Source organism: Halyomorpha halys, unplaced genomic scaffold, assembly GCF_000696795.3.
Source record: "Halyomorpha halys isolate HHAL.00 unplaced genomic scaffold, Hhal_1.1 Scaffold172.1, whole genome shotgun sequence".
In the NCBI taxonomy this organism is placed as follows: domain Eukaryota; kingdom Metazoa; phylum Arthropoda; class Insecta; order Hemiptera; family Pentatomidae; genus Halyomorpha; species Halyomorpha halys.
In genome coordinates, this window is record NW_027113242.1 from 1,199,276 (window position 1) to 1,217,436 (window position 18,161).

The 18,161-nt window shown below is 33.8% G+C and overlaps 1 long non-coding RNA gene across 1 annotated transcript in view; it reads left to right on the plus strand.

Annotated features, from left to right (window-relative positions):
• Positions 1 to 18,161, plus strand: part of LOC136796614 (uncharacterized) — a 557,216-nt gene that overhangs the window by 528,123 nt on the left and 10,932 nt on the right. The window lies entirely within an intron of this gene.

An 18,161-nucleotide genomic window follows, 5' to 3' on the forward strand; every position in this document is an offset into this window, starting at 1 on the left:
ACAGTGCTTGTGTAGTGGGGATTAGTCTTTATCTGAAGTGTTGTTACATTTTAAAGCACGAATGTAGTGAATGAGTATTGACTTTATTTGAGTTAACCTGAGTGATATTTAATGATATTGGGGCATACCACCCATATTTACCAGAACTAGCAACAACCTAGTGAGAATTACGTATAAAATTCTAATTACTGTGAAGAATTAAATGTATTTAAATACAAAAAATACTTTTTAAAGTTTTTTTCTTTACGCTAAAGGAGGCATTTCTGTCATTCTGTTTCGAACAGCCCAGTACGATTTAGCTATGCTGAAGTAACTCCTGTCTGTAATCAAGTTCGCCGTTGCCGTACATGCAAATATGTGATCGCCGGTCATCTCACCATCTCCACTCAGGACGCAGTCTGAAGACTTAGGCACTCCTATTCTCTTCAGGTGGTGCCGCAAATTCTCATGTCCAGTAGCCAACCTAAAGCATACCACGGTGGCAGGGTCTAGCAATGCCGTCCACTTTCTTTTCCTCACATTCTCCTCAACCCCTTTCCTCTGCTCTTTCAGTGATAGCGTTTCGGGTCATTTCTTTCACTTTTTAAAGTAATACTCCATAAATTATTAAAAAAAGATTTGATTTTTCTTTACCTTCGAATTCCTCTCGTATCCAATCTTTACAATCCAAAATCCTTCGTAAAATCCTCAATGCTCCTTATTTTGTTACCAATAAAACCATCCATAAAGACCTAAATGTTCCTTATGTAACCGATCTAGCCCGAACCCGATATTATTCCTTCCATAATAAACTCCCTAACCACCCAAACCCACTCGTTTCTAACCTTGCTTCCTCTTCCATTCCTGGAAATCATCCAAGGCGCCTGAAAAGAAGATGGCCTCGTGACCTTATGTTGTAAACTGTTTTTAGAGTTCTACTACTGGGTAGTTTCTCTACATCCTGTATCATGTCATGTCATTATGATCAAATTTACTGGTTGTATTTTTTTATACAGTTGTAAATATCAACAAATAAATAAAATAAAAAAAAAAAGATTTTTCTTTAACTGTAGATTTATCCAATGGAATCAAATCAAAAGAGGTAAAAAAACACTTTCAATTTGATTCCATATAAAAATTGGCATTCGTTTCTGCATAACACCAAAAAACTTTCCACACATCTTGCATTATAATAATTAGATACAAACTGAAATAACGTTTGAAATGATCTCACGTAAGCCATCTGAGGGTGGTAGGAATGTAGGATAAATTACTAGGTCAATGATTAAAAGCTTTTAAATCAAATAAAAACGTCTTTCATAAAAAAATATATCTATAACAGTGCTACACTTATTATTTATTGGATATCTATTTCTGACTTGACAACTACACCATAATTTTCTCTTTATTCTTAAACTTAATCACATTTTATTATTTTATTTTTTTTTATAGTTAATTTTCCATTAATGACCTAAAAAGTCCCAGAGTGAAAAAGTCTAGACTCATGTCTTGGGGCCACCTTGAATCAAATATTAACTGAAAAAGATGGGAATCGAACCCACAACGTTCTGAAAGAAGTACTTAAGGACCCTCGCCTCACGCTTCAGGTTATCGTGTCCTTTAAGTTTAATCCCGAGTTCATAATAATTTAAGGATAAACTTGAGCTCGCAGAAATAATAAAAATCCTTGTAAATCTTTAATTAATTCCAGAGAGGCTTAATTAAACAATGTAAGCCTAGGATAATCGGCTTGCCTGTATAATTTAATAAGGCGGCATTTCCTTGGGGTATTTTAGCCTTCCAGTACTCCAGTATTCCAGTATTCCTGGGCACCGTCCTTACTGCCATTGCTATTGCCTGCTTATTAACTTTAATATCTCCTCGAGAGCTCTCCATTCTCTTCCATTGTTGTTTATTTGGTCTGTTCAGTCTTATTACGGCACCATTTGTTGGAATCTAATTTCTGCTGTAAAATTTTCAAGAAGAGAGAAATTTCCGCGGAGGAATACTGAATCAGCTCTAGATTATTCTCACAAATGATACAAATTTCTCATCTTGAAATTGTGCTCCACAACCTTACATACCTAACCGGATCCTTATTGACTATAAAATTTCAATTACACTAATTATTGTAGTCACTAAAAATTAAAAAAATAAAAACTATATGCCTCGATATTTTATCTTTACTCCCTCATTTAAACATTTTTTAAACCATAGTTAAAAGTATTCCAACGCGGCATACTATTGAAATTAATATGCCATTAATTTATATAAGGTATAAATTATTGCAGCTCAAAATTATAACTTTTAATCATTTTAGGTTTTAGGAAGTTAAATCTGTGTATTTTATATATAAATATTTAAATATAGCACGATGTACCTAGTTTTTTCAGCCCGTTCTAAGCTGATATTTCTAATGTGTTATTGAACTGTCGCTTCCCGGGAGTTTTAGCGGGGTGGGTCCGGCGGAGAAGGATTGCCTTTTTTTTATGACCACCTTTTGTGAGATTGTGACATGTCGTACATCGACCAACCTGTCCGCTATAATTGTCCACTGCGAGTCTTAAGACATCATTTTAAAATGAGTGTACTTTTTTCCTAATCATAAAGGATGCCGCTCCCCAGACTTCACAGCCATTAACAGTGGCTTGAGTATTGCTTTAAAAAAAAAATTGTTGTTTCTAGATTTTTTTTTTATTTATTGATATTTACAACTGTATAAAAAAAAATACAACAAGTAAATTTGATCATAATGCCATAATGATATGATACAGGATGTAGATAAACTACCCAGCAGTAGAACTCAGAAAAACAGTAGTAGTAGAAAAACAGTTTACAATATAAGGTCACGAGGCCATCTTCTGTTTCTAGATTTAATATAGATTTACGATGGGATATTGCATTCCTAATCTTGTGTAGGTTTGACACTTGATTTTTGTGACACGCCTTTGTTGAGGCACCTTTGATCTCTTGATCACTGTTAGGATTTCAATGTCCAAAATGGGTTCAACTTATACCTCTCATGGTTTTGATTGGTTTCTGTAAAGATCACTTGGAATCCTCTGAGAAAAAGTAGGCCATCATTATCGGCTTGGGCAACACAGGTCGACTGGAAATAAGAAAAGCATTGGATTGGCAAGAGGCCATTTTCCGGTCATCGGTCTACCAGCGTCTCGAACCTGCCAAAGAACTTTTTTTTTGTTTTTGTATTTAGCCCCTTTGTGATATAGTTCTTCTTTTGAGAACCTCATATTATTTTATTAAAAGTTTTTACTCTTCGTTTTTACTGGACGTATTCCAATAGTAGTGCTTTAGACTTTTTGGGAGTTTCTTTTTCTATGAGGGCCTTTCTTCAAACTATGCCTAAGTTACTCAATTTCTTTTTTAAAAAAATAAGCCCAGTCGACGATTCTATCTTAGGAATACGTTTAACACAATTTTTTGTATTTATTTATTGTTATTATTTGAAGTTATGCCTCCATCAAAACAAAGTGATAGGCTACAAAGGCGTACTCAGGATCAAAACTAAGTCGGAGGCAAGTCATAGTCTTTAAGGTTCTTTTATTTCAGCACGGAAAATACAAAGTACACAATGAATTAAAGAAAATTATATGCTTTATTAGTTATTACAATTCTTTGCTTGAAAAAAATTCAATTTTTATAAATTAATAATGTTCTTTTACTTCGGATTTTTTTGTTTTGTTTTTTGTGTAGAAATATATTATATAATCTATGTATGGTATTTTAAATAAAAAATTAAACGAACAATTTGATAAATATCATTATATCTATTATTATTATTATTATTATTATTATTATTATTATTATTATTATTATTATTATTATAAGTGGCGCAAAAGACAGTGGAAGTCCAAAGCCTCGCGCGATGTACTTAGGAAAATACATCGTGTGTTGCATGACGTGGTTTTATAGGGTGAGTTCGTAACTCCCACGTCTATTTTTCGAGTGCCATCCATTTTCTATGATCTATTTTTCCATCTATTTTTCGAGGACCACGCAAATGCCTGGGCTGTGAGTGAGTATTGTATAATGCTTGAAAAAATCCCAGATAGGGCCGGGACATGAACTCGCAACCTTCGGGTTGGCAGACAGGCGCGTTAACACCCTGCTACCGTCATCCCAATAATTTTTTACTTTCGCATACTTATATACGGAATATTTAGTAAGAGATTTCAAGGGAAATATTTTTTTTGAGAAATCGTGAATCCTAGCTCAAAAGCAAATAGTAACAAACAAGATTTTGGTTTTTTTTTTTTAAAGTTTTTCGGGGGTTTTCTACATAAAAATGAGGTCTCTACTCATAATGCACATATTATTTATATATGTTTAATGTTGAGAAGTGTTATATAATTATACCCAATTCATTTTCTCTTTGAATCGTTCCTGAAATTTCTAAAAACAAAGTTAAATATTCTTAAAATTGTAAATGATTGTTTTATATGTTAGCTTATATTTTATTTAATCAACAAATGAATACGATATTTTATTCATTTTAGTCATTGGCTTCCTTCCAGGATATAATGTAAAAATATATTCTCCTATATAAATAACATTCAAGTATTACTTATATATTTATGATAATACATACAGAGAGAAATAATTTATTGACCGCAATTTTGCCCAATTAAAGTGGGTTTCTTAATAACACACAGTATACTATTTTAAAAACCAATATAAAAAATAATAACAAAATACATCGGTACATTATTTACAATACATTTTTTTAAATATATGTATAAAGAGAAAAATCTGTACTACCATTCCTCATGATGGGTCAGAGGGGGGGAAGAATTTTATAAGGAAGTACTTCTACTTGACCAACGTTTATGAAAGGAGGTGATTTAGTCAGTATAAGGAACAAGGCAGTAGTATATATAATTAATAATGTGTTCAGTATATTAATAGAAATAATTATTTAATTTTCTTGAGCCAGTATTGCTAACCAGAGCAGAACATGGTCTATTGTGTTCCAATCCTGCAGAGTGGTTTAGCCTTACTACTCCAACAGATGTGGATCCCTTCACCCAAGTGTTGTTCCTCCTTCACAGGTCCAGATTACCTGAATGCTTTCTTATCATCTAAATGTTATTTCAAAGAACAATGTTTAAATTAGATCATTTTCACTGTTTATAAAATAATCAATACAAAAATTATTTATTCAAAACCTTGTCTTACTCTTGATATTATATCATTGACCTAAATATTTCAAAATAATCTAAAATATTTTAAATTATGTACCATACTCCATCCATAATTCTGATTTTTTGAAAAATCAAATTGAGTTACTTTACCCGTGTAGTAAACTTTTTTTAAATACTTGATTTTTAACCCACTTACATTGAGAAAAAGTTGAAGTTCATATGGAAAAATCGGTTAGTTTAAATTGTTTTAACTGATCTGTGTATATTTAATTATTTTTTTCAAATCCAGTTCAAAACACTTGAGGGGACTTAATACCACTTCATAAAATTCATAATAAACCTCTGAGAATCAATAGCTAATGCTTATAAGGCTTTCATTAATATTTCATTGGAAGGTTTTTGGCAATTAAAAGAAATCAGACAAAAATCAAAAACATAGGGAGACTTGATGATTATGATAAAATGATAACAGGCTAAGTATCCCCAATTTCTGATGCTAAATTATATGCAGTAATATTTTCGGATTTCACAACTAAAAAAATATATTCATTAAATAAAAATAAATACTTTGAGCAAATTGAAGATTATTCAAACTTTGAGAATAAGAAATTTAGCAATAAAAGTTTGAGGCAAGTTGATTAGTGGAGAATAACAGGAGGAGAAATAAAAATCCCAGAATACCTGTGGTTGTGTTTCAACTAAACTTTGTAACCACAAATCGGAACGTATACTTCTACTATTTCCCTCCCAGTCTTGTCATCACCACTGATGGTCCACAATGTGTAACACGAAACTTTTAAGATTAGTGAAGCAATGTTCTCCATTAAGGTGTAAAGTAATGTACTTCTACAGAACTTGATTGAGAAACATTGTGGATATTCATTGGATACACAATTATTGCCCTGTTAAAGTAGCGTTTGAAGCAAGTAAACAATTTATATGTTGTGGAGTGAGAGTAAATGGAACCGGACAAACGTGATAATAGTAAAAAAATTGCGGCATTTGAGCGCCTTGCCTCGAAAACGTCACCGTGTTTTCTCTCATCTAATACATCTTATTACTAGAAAGGTAGGGGGATGATCTCAACTTCAACTTTCTCCGTATTATAATTATTTTAGTAAAAGACGTTTTAGTTATCATCGTGTAATATTTTACTTTACACAAAAGGTTCACAGTTATGTTCGGAAATACTTCGGCATGCAATAATAAACGTAAAAACACATGTTTCGTGCGTACCTTGTTAGTAGTCTGTGTATGATAGATTTTAAAACACGGGATACATTAGCCGTTGTCACGATCTGAGCTGTAGTATCTTGTTTCCTTCCTTACTACTTGACAGCACACTACACAAAGTCTATACGGTTTGGCATTATTGGCAGTTGCCAGAATAATTTCAATAAAATATCTTTCAGTCAATCGGAGCGATGTGGGAGTACTTTTGCTCTGCTATCCACTTTGGATAAAAAAAAATTAATATAATTCACAAAAACGATTTTTAGAACTGATGAAGCACTAAACTGCGGTGCGAATGTGTGATCGGTTGCAAAGTCAACGGCATACTGAATTCAAAACTAAACCATGTCTCCTTCTTCAGTTAAATTAACCTTATAAAACAGAGGGAGCAAAAAATCTAACCATAGACTTAGATATCTTCTCTGCCAGTCACTGTTACGGGATAATCCGTCTGATACTCGACACTCTGCCAGTGACCGTCACGGGATAATCCGTCTGATGCTTGACACTATGCCAGTGGCTGTCATGGGACAATCCTTTTGATACCTGACACTCTGCCAGTGACTGTCACGGGACAATCCGTTTGATACCTGACACTTGAAGTACAAATTAAAATGATGAAATAAAGACTTACATTATATTGAAAACAATTACACAATATGAACTATGGAATTTATATACATAACAGTTATACAATTAAATCAATAGTTGTATAATTTGTAAAAATGGGCCTGGTCCGCCTTTAGGTGTTTGTGGACAGGGGCGGGACTGTGTGTGGACAGGGGTGGGACTGTGTGTGGACAGGGGTGGGACTGTGTGTGGAGAGGGGGAGAGTGTGTGTGGACAGGTATAACCTTATTGTTTGAAAAAAAAACTCTCTTAAAACACTCGGGAAATTCAATTACCAAAATTGGTATGTAGTCATAGTTTCTAGGTTTACTAGAGAATCTTTAAGGTTTCCTGATACACAAATAACCATCGGACCCATTACAGTTAGAGGGACAGTTTGGTGTTGGTTACCTTTGTGATCTTGCCGGCCGATGACAAATGTTATTTGTTTCCTAGATGTATAATTCATTATAGAGGGCATTTCAATGTAAATTCATTTGAGCCGAGCCGAGTGGAGTACCTTCATTATTCCACTTACTATTCAAATATTCTCCCCGTCGCTAATTTATTCCATTAATACTCACTGTCTGTCCTGGTTTTTGATTTGTTTCAGTAATATATTATTCCCGAAAAATGGATGGATTGCTTTCAGTAACTAATTGGACTGTTTGCGTGTTATTGTTGTTCTCTTACTGATTTATGCGAACAGTCAATTTAGGAGTAGACTGTATCTTATATTAATCATCCGGCTACTACTGAACCTTTCAGAATTCATGAACATAAACCAACAACCAACAACTATTTTTAAAAAGATATGGGTCAATCCGTATCAAAGGTAGTTTATTTATATTCTTACTATGTTCAGAGAGTTGAAAACTGATGTTCATATTTAATTAAATATCTTGTTAGAGAAAGGTTTGTTTATTAGCATTAATGTAATAAAAAAATTAGTGCATAGTGTTCCCTAATTTAATAATATCTTATAGGTTATTGACTAAGATAAAATTTGAAAAAGGTATAATATCCTCCAATATCTGTGATATGTTTAAAAAGATATCACAGCTAACATTAACATTATTAACATAATGATATGTTTGAAAACCGAGAAAATGACACAAAAATTTCTGTAAAATCCAGCCCTGCTGAATCCCCCGACCAAAAATACTTGATCAACGCCTTAAAAACACCCGTTTTACTCCACAAATAACCATCACTTTTCTCGTTCTTGGAGAATCAGTATTGTTATGATTACAACTGGAAGTTTGTGCTGTCGCAATAGCACTACTGGGTGATAGTTAATAGCAGAAATAATATCGGTAGACTAACAGTCACTTAACTATCATGTTTAATTGTACGATTCATCTTAGGGGTCCCCAGGGACTCCTCTGTCGCCCGATTTTATGAAGAGTTGAAGTGGCTTTACCCCTCCTTCAATCGTAAATATTTCCTTGCTTCCTTTCTCTATCAAGTTATCCGATCCCGCCGTCCATCGTACATCTCAGATATCCTTCAGTTTAAGTCCTCAGTGCATTCCCGCAATACCCGCTCACGGCCTTCAGCCTTATATGTAACTGCCCATCGAACCGCAGCCTTTGGTAGATCTTTCCTCATCCGTTCCTCTTCCCTATGGAATTCTATTCTCTCCTTTATTCGTAGTTCTAACACCCTTCCAATCTTCAAATCCCCTATCTTCGACTACTTTCCGTCCACCCAATTCCGGAAGAATAACAATTGAAAGTTTCAAAAAAGCTTTATATATTTTCTGTATTTTATGTCTTAGATTTTCGTTTGTAATTGTAAATATGTACACCAGCAGAATTATATCTTTTCATTTATTACTTTTTAGTGTAATTGTTTTTGGTTTTTTATCATTTTCTTTTTATTTACTATGAGTCATCTTATGTTTTATGATATGACAAGTGGTTTTATTTTATTTGTTTTATCATTATTTTATATATTCTGTTAATTATGGTTGTTTATTTGTATATTTTTAAATTCGTTGTATTATTTTATTTTATGTCATCTTGTAATTTCATCTCTATTTTGTAATTTACTCTAAGGCTCTAAAGCCTAATTTTGACGCCTATAAATTATTCTAAAGGAATCAATCCCAGAATAAATAAATATTGTTATTATTATATATAAAAGTGAAAAACAAACAAACATAGTTGTACTGAAAATAACATAATATACTATCCTTTTATATACTTTAAATATATTATACAATATAATATACTCGAACTATCTAATGTAATTTTAGATATAGGTTTTATTAATCTTTATTTAAATAAAGATTATTATTATTATGTATGCTTACGAACTCTCTCAACATAATATCCTTACCATATGTAATGAAGGAATGCAATCTAGGAAAACATTGTTGTTAGTAAAATTCAGTATCCAAAAAAAAAAATCTAAAAAATTAATGAATGACCAGGTTCCAATTCTCTGAATATAGATAATATAATCGTACGGAACAAAATAAATACATTTTTTACAGTTTTATCTTTTAAATTAAATTGGTTGATATGATATCGATTGACCGGCATGGTTATTATCATAGTTCGATTTTAGATAAAAAAAAAATGAAAATATAGCGAAAATAAAATCGTGTATATTAACATGTAATTGTTATTGTTTATCTACGGCAGCAATAAGACCTGTTGTCTTACATGTTGCTATTGTATTATAGCATAAAGCTATGGCTAGTAAATCTCGGGCTTGGGTTGGGAAACTTCAAATACTGGTATGTTTCTATGTTTCTTATCTAGTAATCATTTTTAAAAACCTGTCTGCGCAATTTTATTACTATTTAACCTACATAAGCTATTATTGGACCTTATCTGGCTGGGAATTTATTTTTAAAATCTCTTAATTTGGAGATATTATCTATTTTACCCACTTTCCTAAATCACTTTAAGTATTTTAAAATTTAATTGTACTCTAAAATTCTGAATTATTTCAGTTCAATTATAAATTGTGGCTCCCCCTAGTGACAGCTGTGACTACTAGACCGATACGTAACACGTGACAACAGGCTGTTGAGGGGAATCTAGATTCTGTTAAGTTTGCAATCCAGTTTGCGCCTTATTGCTTGGGTTTTCATACTTTTTGTTTTGGAATGAAGAAGTAAAAACATCGTGTAACTAATGTCTAAGGTTTTCTGTTATAAATAAATTTTTATGAAAAATATTTTTGAGAATAATGGCAAAAATTTAAAAAAAAAAAAAAAGTGATTAGATTTTCATCTTATATTTAAGCTTATGTTTGAGGATCACGTACTATAGTTTGTTAAATGTCAGAGGATTGTAAATAGATAATCATTTATTCTTGGCTATTCAATCATATTCTCCATGTCAAACAATTTTAAATTTTACTATAATAATAATAATGAAAGCCTAACGAACCCGAAATTTCGATGCCGATACCACCAAATCGGTCTACCCCTCGGACGTTTACCTGTCGGTTCAATGTTTATTTACATTTTATCCGCTCATTACTGAGCCCTACAACCTGACTTAAATTATATTTACCGGCCGTAGGTCCCTTTATTCAGTGTTGTGTAGTCTTCTAAATTCTCCCGTTAATTCATCCTTCTTGGTCTTGGTAAGGCGCTGTTATTCCCTAAGTAAAAGAGGCCATGTCTCGCATCCATAAAAAACAGTGGGAAGGATAATAGTTTCGTAAATTCTAATTTTTTAAGTTTTTCGATAAAAGGTGTGAGCTAAGCAGTCTCGAAATTGAAAAATAACAAGCATTTCCCGCCTTCAACCTAGCTTTTATTTTCTGATAAATTTTGTTTTTTCTAGTTACCTTATAACCTAAATACATAAGCCTATCTACCTGTTCAAACGTATTTCTTTCTATATTTATATCACCGAAATTTCTCGCGTTTCTACTGTTTACCATTTATTTTATTTTATCCCTATTTATTTATATTAAATAATTTATAGTTTACTATGGGTAATTTAATTATGTCAAGTCAGCCATTATGAAGGAAAAAAAAGGCAAACCACAGGCATCACATCCCACTGGATAAAGATAAACAAGCGATATTAGTGAAAAGCGGGGCAAAATCAGATGGGGAGGAGAGGAGTAAATGGTGACATAATCCTACTGTTCTTAAAAGCAAAAGTGAACCCAAAAAGGCCACCATAGACCTTGAGATTTAGTTTACGTTGAGTTTAATAGAAATGTCCCTTATTGTATTCTAAACTAAAACAGTAGACAACCAAACATTATCTTGTTCGCTCCCTCTACTGCTCTGCCAGTTGTAAGATGTCAATCAGGAAAAATAATTAAACTTCCGAGCTAATAAGATATCATAATTATAAAATAAATTGCATTAATAAGCAACAGTGGAATTCCTTGACCACAATAAAAGCTCAAAATTTCTTAATAGCCATGTTCAAACAAATAAGTTGATATAAAATAATTGATGCATTGATGTAAATAACTAAATTGGTAAATAGAAATAATTATTACTATACAAAAACACCTTCTCAGAACAGATGAACATATTTGATGAACAACCACCATTTATTAACTTGGAGGAAGGAGGGTATAAGCTGGTAGGAAAATTGAAGCCCAAGAGACAGGCCTTACTTGCCTTTCAGGGGCGTGGCAGAGGAGTAGGGGAACAGTAGGAGCCAATCACTGGTCTTCTTCGGTTTCAGTTTAGATCAATGGTGGACACTCCTTTTTATTTATTTCCACCTTCCCCTACCTTAAAAGCAATACAGGTGTGCAGCAGCAGTTCGATGTTACATATCCATCATCAAACTACTGCTAATAAATCAATTTACAATTATAATGATTCATATACAGTTTTCCTACAGGTTTCATGAGTTTTCAGTCTTAAGGTTCAACCTTCTGTGCCTCTTCCGGCCGCAGGCATCCAGGGGCTGGTCTTCTTCTTTGACGAATATTGAAATGTCTTGCTCCAATAATTGTTTTCCACCCGTATAGTAATTCTTTGTAATACGGATAGTTTTCTTTGCTTACTAGTTCTCTGTGAGGTCGTAGAGTTCTTGAGGTTTCCCTCAGGAATCTGGCCCGTAATGCATCAAAGGTGGTGCAGTCTATGATTATTTGCTCAGCAGGGTCCGGAACACCACAACTAGGGCATAGGAGGTAGATATCAACCCCTTGGCCATGAAGCTTGGCTCGAAATCCCTCATGCCCCGTGAGAAATTGAGAGAGCCAGTAGTCTGGGAGGACCCTCGTTGCTTCTATCCGTGACCGAATGATGGGGAACTATTTCCTTAAGGACCTCCTGGGCTTGTTATCCAACACCGGTTCAATTCTTCGCTGGTGTCCTCCCTGATAATGGTTTTCCATTTACTTGGGCTCTCGTCAACTCTCACCTGAAGATTTAGGTGGATACCCCTATTAACCTCACTGTAAACCTTTCTTCTGTGGGCGTGACCTTTTTGGCTTCACTTTTACTTTGAAGGAGAGGTGGGTTATACCACCCCCCCCCCTAATTGGATATATATTAGATATGTTTACTGCTGAATTTCACTGCTATATTATTGTAATGCATAGCATTTAAGTTACCTGCTCGTAGAAATACAAATGTATCCTAAAATATGATAGTTCATTTTATTTAATGTATATATACACTATTGTGCTGCTAATAAAATATATTATTCAGTGGCAGATGCGCTATTTCAACAATTTCTAGTGTATAAAAAGAGTTAGAAAAGTAGCAAAACATTAATTACTCACGAAAATTGTACCAAAATTACGAATATCAGAGGATCAGACGATGATCCAGCCATGGATAAATATCAAAACAATAGCTGGTATCTATTGATAAAGTTTTCATCGTATTTACAACTTTAGGTCCCAATCTTGCTTGCTGAATCTTAAAATAAAAGAAAGACATCAAAGATGTTGATTATGAACTTTAATGTAGGCAATTTATGAAACTGCTCATGCCTCCACTTTTATTACTATGGACAAAATGGACTATTTTGGGCTTCAAACAACTGACAAAATAAACAAAACCTATATCTAAAAGTACATTAGATAGTACGAGTATATTATATTGTATTATATATTTAAGGTATATCAAAGGAGGATAGTATATTGTGTTATTTTCAGTACAACTATGTTTGTTTGTTTTTCACTTTTATTTATAATAATAATAATATTTATTTATTCTGGGATTGATCCCTTTAGAATAGAATTAGGCTTCAGAGTCTTAGAGTGAAATACAAAATAAAAATGAACAACAATAATTAACAGAATATATAAAATAAGAATAGAATAAATAAAGTAAAATCATATGTCATATCATAAAACATAAGATGACAAACACTTCTGATAATAAGTAATAGAAAAAATCAAACATAATTAAACTAAAACTAATAAATGGAAAGGCACAATTTCTGCTATTGTACATATTTACAAGAATAAACAAAAATCTGAGACATTAAGTACAGAAATATATAAATCTTGTTTAAAACATTCAACTTATTCTTCCGAAATTGGGTGGACAGAAGGTGGTCGAAGATACGGGATTTGAAGGTTGGAAGGGTATTAGAACTACGTTTGAAAGAGGGAATAGAATTCCATAGGGATGAAGATATATGCCCAGCCATGCAATTACAATTTACAGTTTTTAATTGTAGGGTTGGGCAATTACTTCCTCAATAAAGAAATACTAAAAACATTGTTTTGTTTGTGTTTTTAAAAAAGAAGTAAATTTTTTTTTTATGCGGAGAGTTAATACTTTTATTATCTGATCCGAGATAGACGAAATAGTAAATTTTTTCTATTTCGGACAAAATTGAATCTACCCTGCATTTCGGTGATCAGCGAATGAAATTATGATTTAAAAATTCTATATCATCTTAAAATAAATTCTGGTTGAACTTCCTGATTCTCTTAAATAAATTTCCCTAAGTGGAATTAATTCAACTATTACTATCATGGATGTTGATCAATATGCTAACAGAATTCGTGGTGAAACCCCTTCATTTTTCTAAGCCAATATAAAAAGCATGGCAAGTGATAATAAGTTTAAACTCTACTCACCAGCAGCGCCCTCTGAATAGCAACTAACCCATTTCAAGCCCTTCAGCTCTCCAAGGGCAATCTTTAGTCCGCTCTTAAATTCAATTGACGTTTTGTGATCAAAGAATAAATTTCAATTTTATGAGTTGTTCAATACGATGGCTTAGGAGGAAATAGGTCATACATAGAGTTTCCAATTTCCAATCTCATTTAAACCAAATATAACCGTGTTAAAGTCAAATACTACTCTTCGAATTCTATGGTAACTCTTCTCTTATTTAATTTAACACATTCTGATGAAATAATCTTGTACAATTCAAATTTAATCAAGGTGAAACAGTGGAGAACAAATAAATAAATGAATATAGAATAGTGCCTGTAAATGCCACTCGTTTAACTTCTTTTTTTTAAATTGTAAATTAATTAAATTTAACATAAAACCTATTTTTATGATTTATTATAGTAAATTCAAATTTAATTGATCAATAACAATTATGTTTATTGTTTATTATTAGAGCTGTCAGAAAAATAAATGTAAATATGCCAAGACCTACCTATTACGTTTCCAACAGAAGACTACACTTAGTGATATACCTATCTTTGTATTGAGATGCTCGTTCTGTGAAACTCCTACAAGTATATTTGCTGACCATCTTGGCGCCTACTGGTTTGTCTCTTGTAAGTATATTCGCTGACAACCTTATCTAGAGTTTATACTGCTCCCTTAGTTGTGTACTAGTAGATTTTTACAGTTTTCTTTATAACTGCCACACATCACCCGAACATTCATTCTTTGCAAGTTTGGATTTCATATATCTTTATGTATGCATACATTTCAGTTTCGTCTATGTTCCTGTTTTTTCACTGTCTCTCAAGCTGCTCTTTTTTGTTTCTACAACCGCTCTCTGGTATGAAAGGAATGGTACCGAAAGTATGATTCATATATTAGATACATTCTTTTAGAAAATGTTTACTCAACGTAAACAGTCACATTAATTCTAAACAATTTCGCGAGATAAGAAACCGGCATTATCATTCGAACAATTTTAGGCAACTTGTCCCTTCTCAAGTACACCTTGACATTGACATTAGGTTGCCAATGTTACACATAAAATTTCTGTAAGAAAACCCCATAAATAACGTCTTTCTAAGAATAGTCCCTATCCCTTTATATTTTTGATTTCCCATTTGCTCTGAACCCAAACCGCTTTGACCAAACCCTGGACCACTATTCCAGTGCTTGGAAAGCCGTGAGAAAAAATCAATCCTCCTTCTAGACACGCCTTTTCTCCCTCCCAGATATAGAAGGTCTATTGTATTGACACCGACGGATCCGTAAGATATAAGATAAGTCGGAGACACGGCTATGGTCTTGGATCCGACGGTAAGATTTGATAGTAATGACCTCGAATAGGAAGGTGGAGTGGAAAGGGGAAAAAAGGTAATATATGAAAAATGCGTCCCTTTCCTTAAGGATTCCGCAAGACCTTCGAAGACAGAGAGTTCACCGTGAGAGGCCTCTGGTTTGGATCTCGTGGAACAATACCAGATAGAACAAGGAGCTTCTTAGAAGGCCTAGGTGTTAGCATTGGGGATATTCCGATCTTGGCGGAAAATATTATTTTGGACTCCCTGAGGATCATACACCATCACCTGCGTGGGAATTAGCTCGGAGATTATTCATTGTTTTATTTATTTATTTTAATATGTTGACCTCTCTGTATGTGTGTTTTAACTTATTTATTCATTAAATTATTTTATTTTATTTATTTTATTAGTACTATTATTTTTTTTTTTTTTTAAACTTATTTATCCATTAAAGTGTTTCCTGTAACCGGCTTTATATTATATTTTCCTTTGAATCTATGTGTTAGTCTTATTCTCGTGAAATGTATCTATTTGTTTGTTTTTGGTAAACTGATCTACTGCTGTGACTATAAATGATGGTCTGATCTCACATTGCCGTCTAATTGTGAATTTGTTTAGCGGGTCACTGAAGAGGATCTAGTAGGATGAATTCCAGAGAGCGAATTTGTTGATCGGGTGAATTAAAAAATTGTGAAATGGTGAAATTGGAGGAGCAGAAATGAAAAAGAAAAAAGGAATGAACTGAAACATTTTTATTTGGTGTATAGACCGAAATTGATTGTAAAAGAAAACTGTAGGGAAGAAAAAATTATTTCTTTATATTTTATTATACCATGTATGTGTAATTTATATATGTCCAATTACGGATTGATAAGTATGCTGTGTGAGATAGGAACCTGATGTATTTAGGCAGCATAGGTGAATAAAGTATTTCTCTCTCCCTAATATCATAGGCTCTCTAGGCCCCACCTGATTTCCTAAATTGTCTGATTGGTCATACTCCCTTTCCCCCTATTCCCACACCTCCAATATACATATATAAGTAGTTATAAACGACGGATTGTGACCTGACTGTTGACAGAAAATAACTGAATAAAAACAAATAGTTCAAGGTCATGGAACCTTTTCAAAGCAAGATGAATTAGGTCGAAGTCAGACGTCGCACAAGAGGTAACCACCACATCTATTCCTTTAATGGCCAATAAATCTCAAGGAGAATCAACCGCACACCCCCTTCCCGGACAATGCACATCGAAGGTCAAGACAGGTAAAAGAAATAAACTTGACTTGAGTGCATTGACTGGGCACTCGGTCGTTGACTTGACCATAATGTAGGTCAACTGCATCAATGTAAACAAAGGTCATGTTGCCAAATCTCATACATTCCTTGCGACGTTGCCACATTGTGCAGAACAACCTGATCAAGCCACCAAGGTCACTCCCTCCTGCCCTGAGTAAATACCCCTCCCGCCCTAGCTAATGACCTACTTATATACTAAATTGTCTAGCTCTGGCAACCTAAGACAGATGACATTATTCCCCCGGAACAAACCGGGTTTTCTCGTGCTAAGAGCTGCTACCACAATGTAGCCAAGCTGGAAAGGGATGCAGCAAATAATCTCAACAGGAACCTTGCCACAGCCAAGATTTCACTAGACTTTGCTCAAGCTTTGACTCTGTATCTCACTCCGCACATATTCAACAACTAAGGCTTCACCGATTCCTTGACGAACTGTGTCGAAATTATTGGATCTGATATCAGTGAGACCTTCTCAGTCCGGGTCAAAACTGAAATCTCCACCCCTGAGCCCTGTTCCCCAGGGTACCAGCCTTGATCCTGCATCAGTATTATTTAAAATCTACACTGCTCACATAATCGAGATTAAAATTGACAAAGTTCAAATATCTGCATAAGGTGATGACATAGCCATATACTCGGCAGGCATGAATGCAGACAAGGCCATGGACCAGGCATGTCTTCTTACACCAGCAGCAAAACTTGTCACTAACAAACCAAAAGACATCTCACATACTTTGGCATGAAACTGGAATCTCTCCACTCAATCGCCCCACACTAGCAAAACAGAATACAGATCGTCATATCAACTCAAACATCTTATTTATACACCAGGGCTGTCACTCAGACTTACACTAATTATATACAAGGCAATACTCAGACCATCACTACTACACGGAGCACCTCTACTACACTCCCTATACCCAACAGCCCAGCAATCACTACAATAATACCCGAACAGCACACTACACAAGATTTGCAGAGGAACATTACTAGAGAGACGTAACATTACGCTCATCCATAACGAACTTAAACTAGAAACGGTACAACAATACATCCCATGGAGACACATCAAGTTCTTTGACAGTCTCCCTGCTTCCTTCAATCCACTATTCCTTTCAATCACCCTATCCCCCTCCCAACTCCACAAACAACACCCTTTAACTCCCCTCTTGTCTTTCCCCCCTCCCCTACTATTTTCGACTTTTAATTATTATTATTATTTTCTAATTATCGTTCATCTTTAATTACTAGCTGTTTTAATTTTTCTTCTTTGTTTCAAACATCACACGGAGGCCCCTCGCCTCCAAATATTTCACAGAATCGACTCATCAAACCTCAGCTAAGTATATATAAAAAAAAAAGACAGAGAGAGAGAGAGAGAGAGAGAGAGAGAGAGAGAGAGAGAGAGGGAGAGAGAGAGAGAGAGAGATTTTATTGTTCTTGAATTATTTACAATTTTAAATAAACCATGATGCTCTGAGACTACA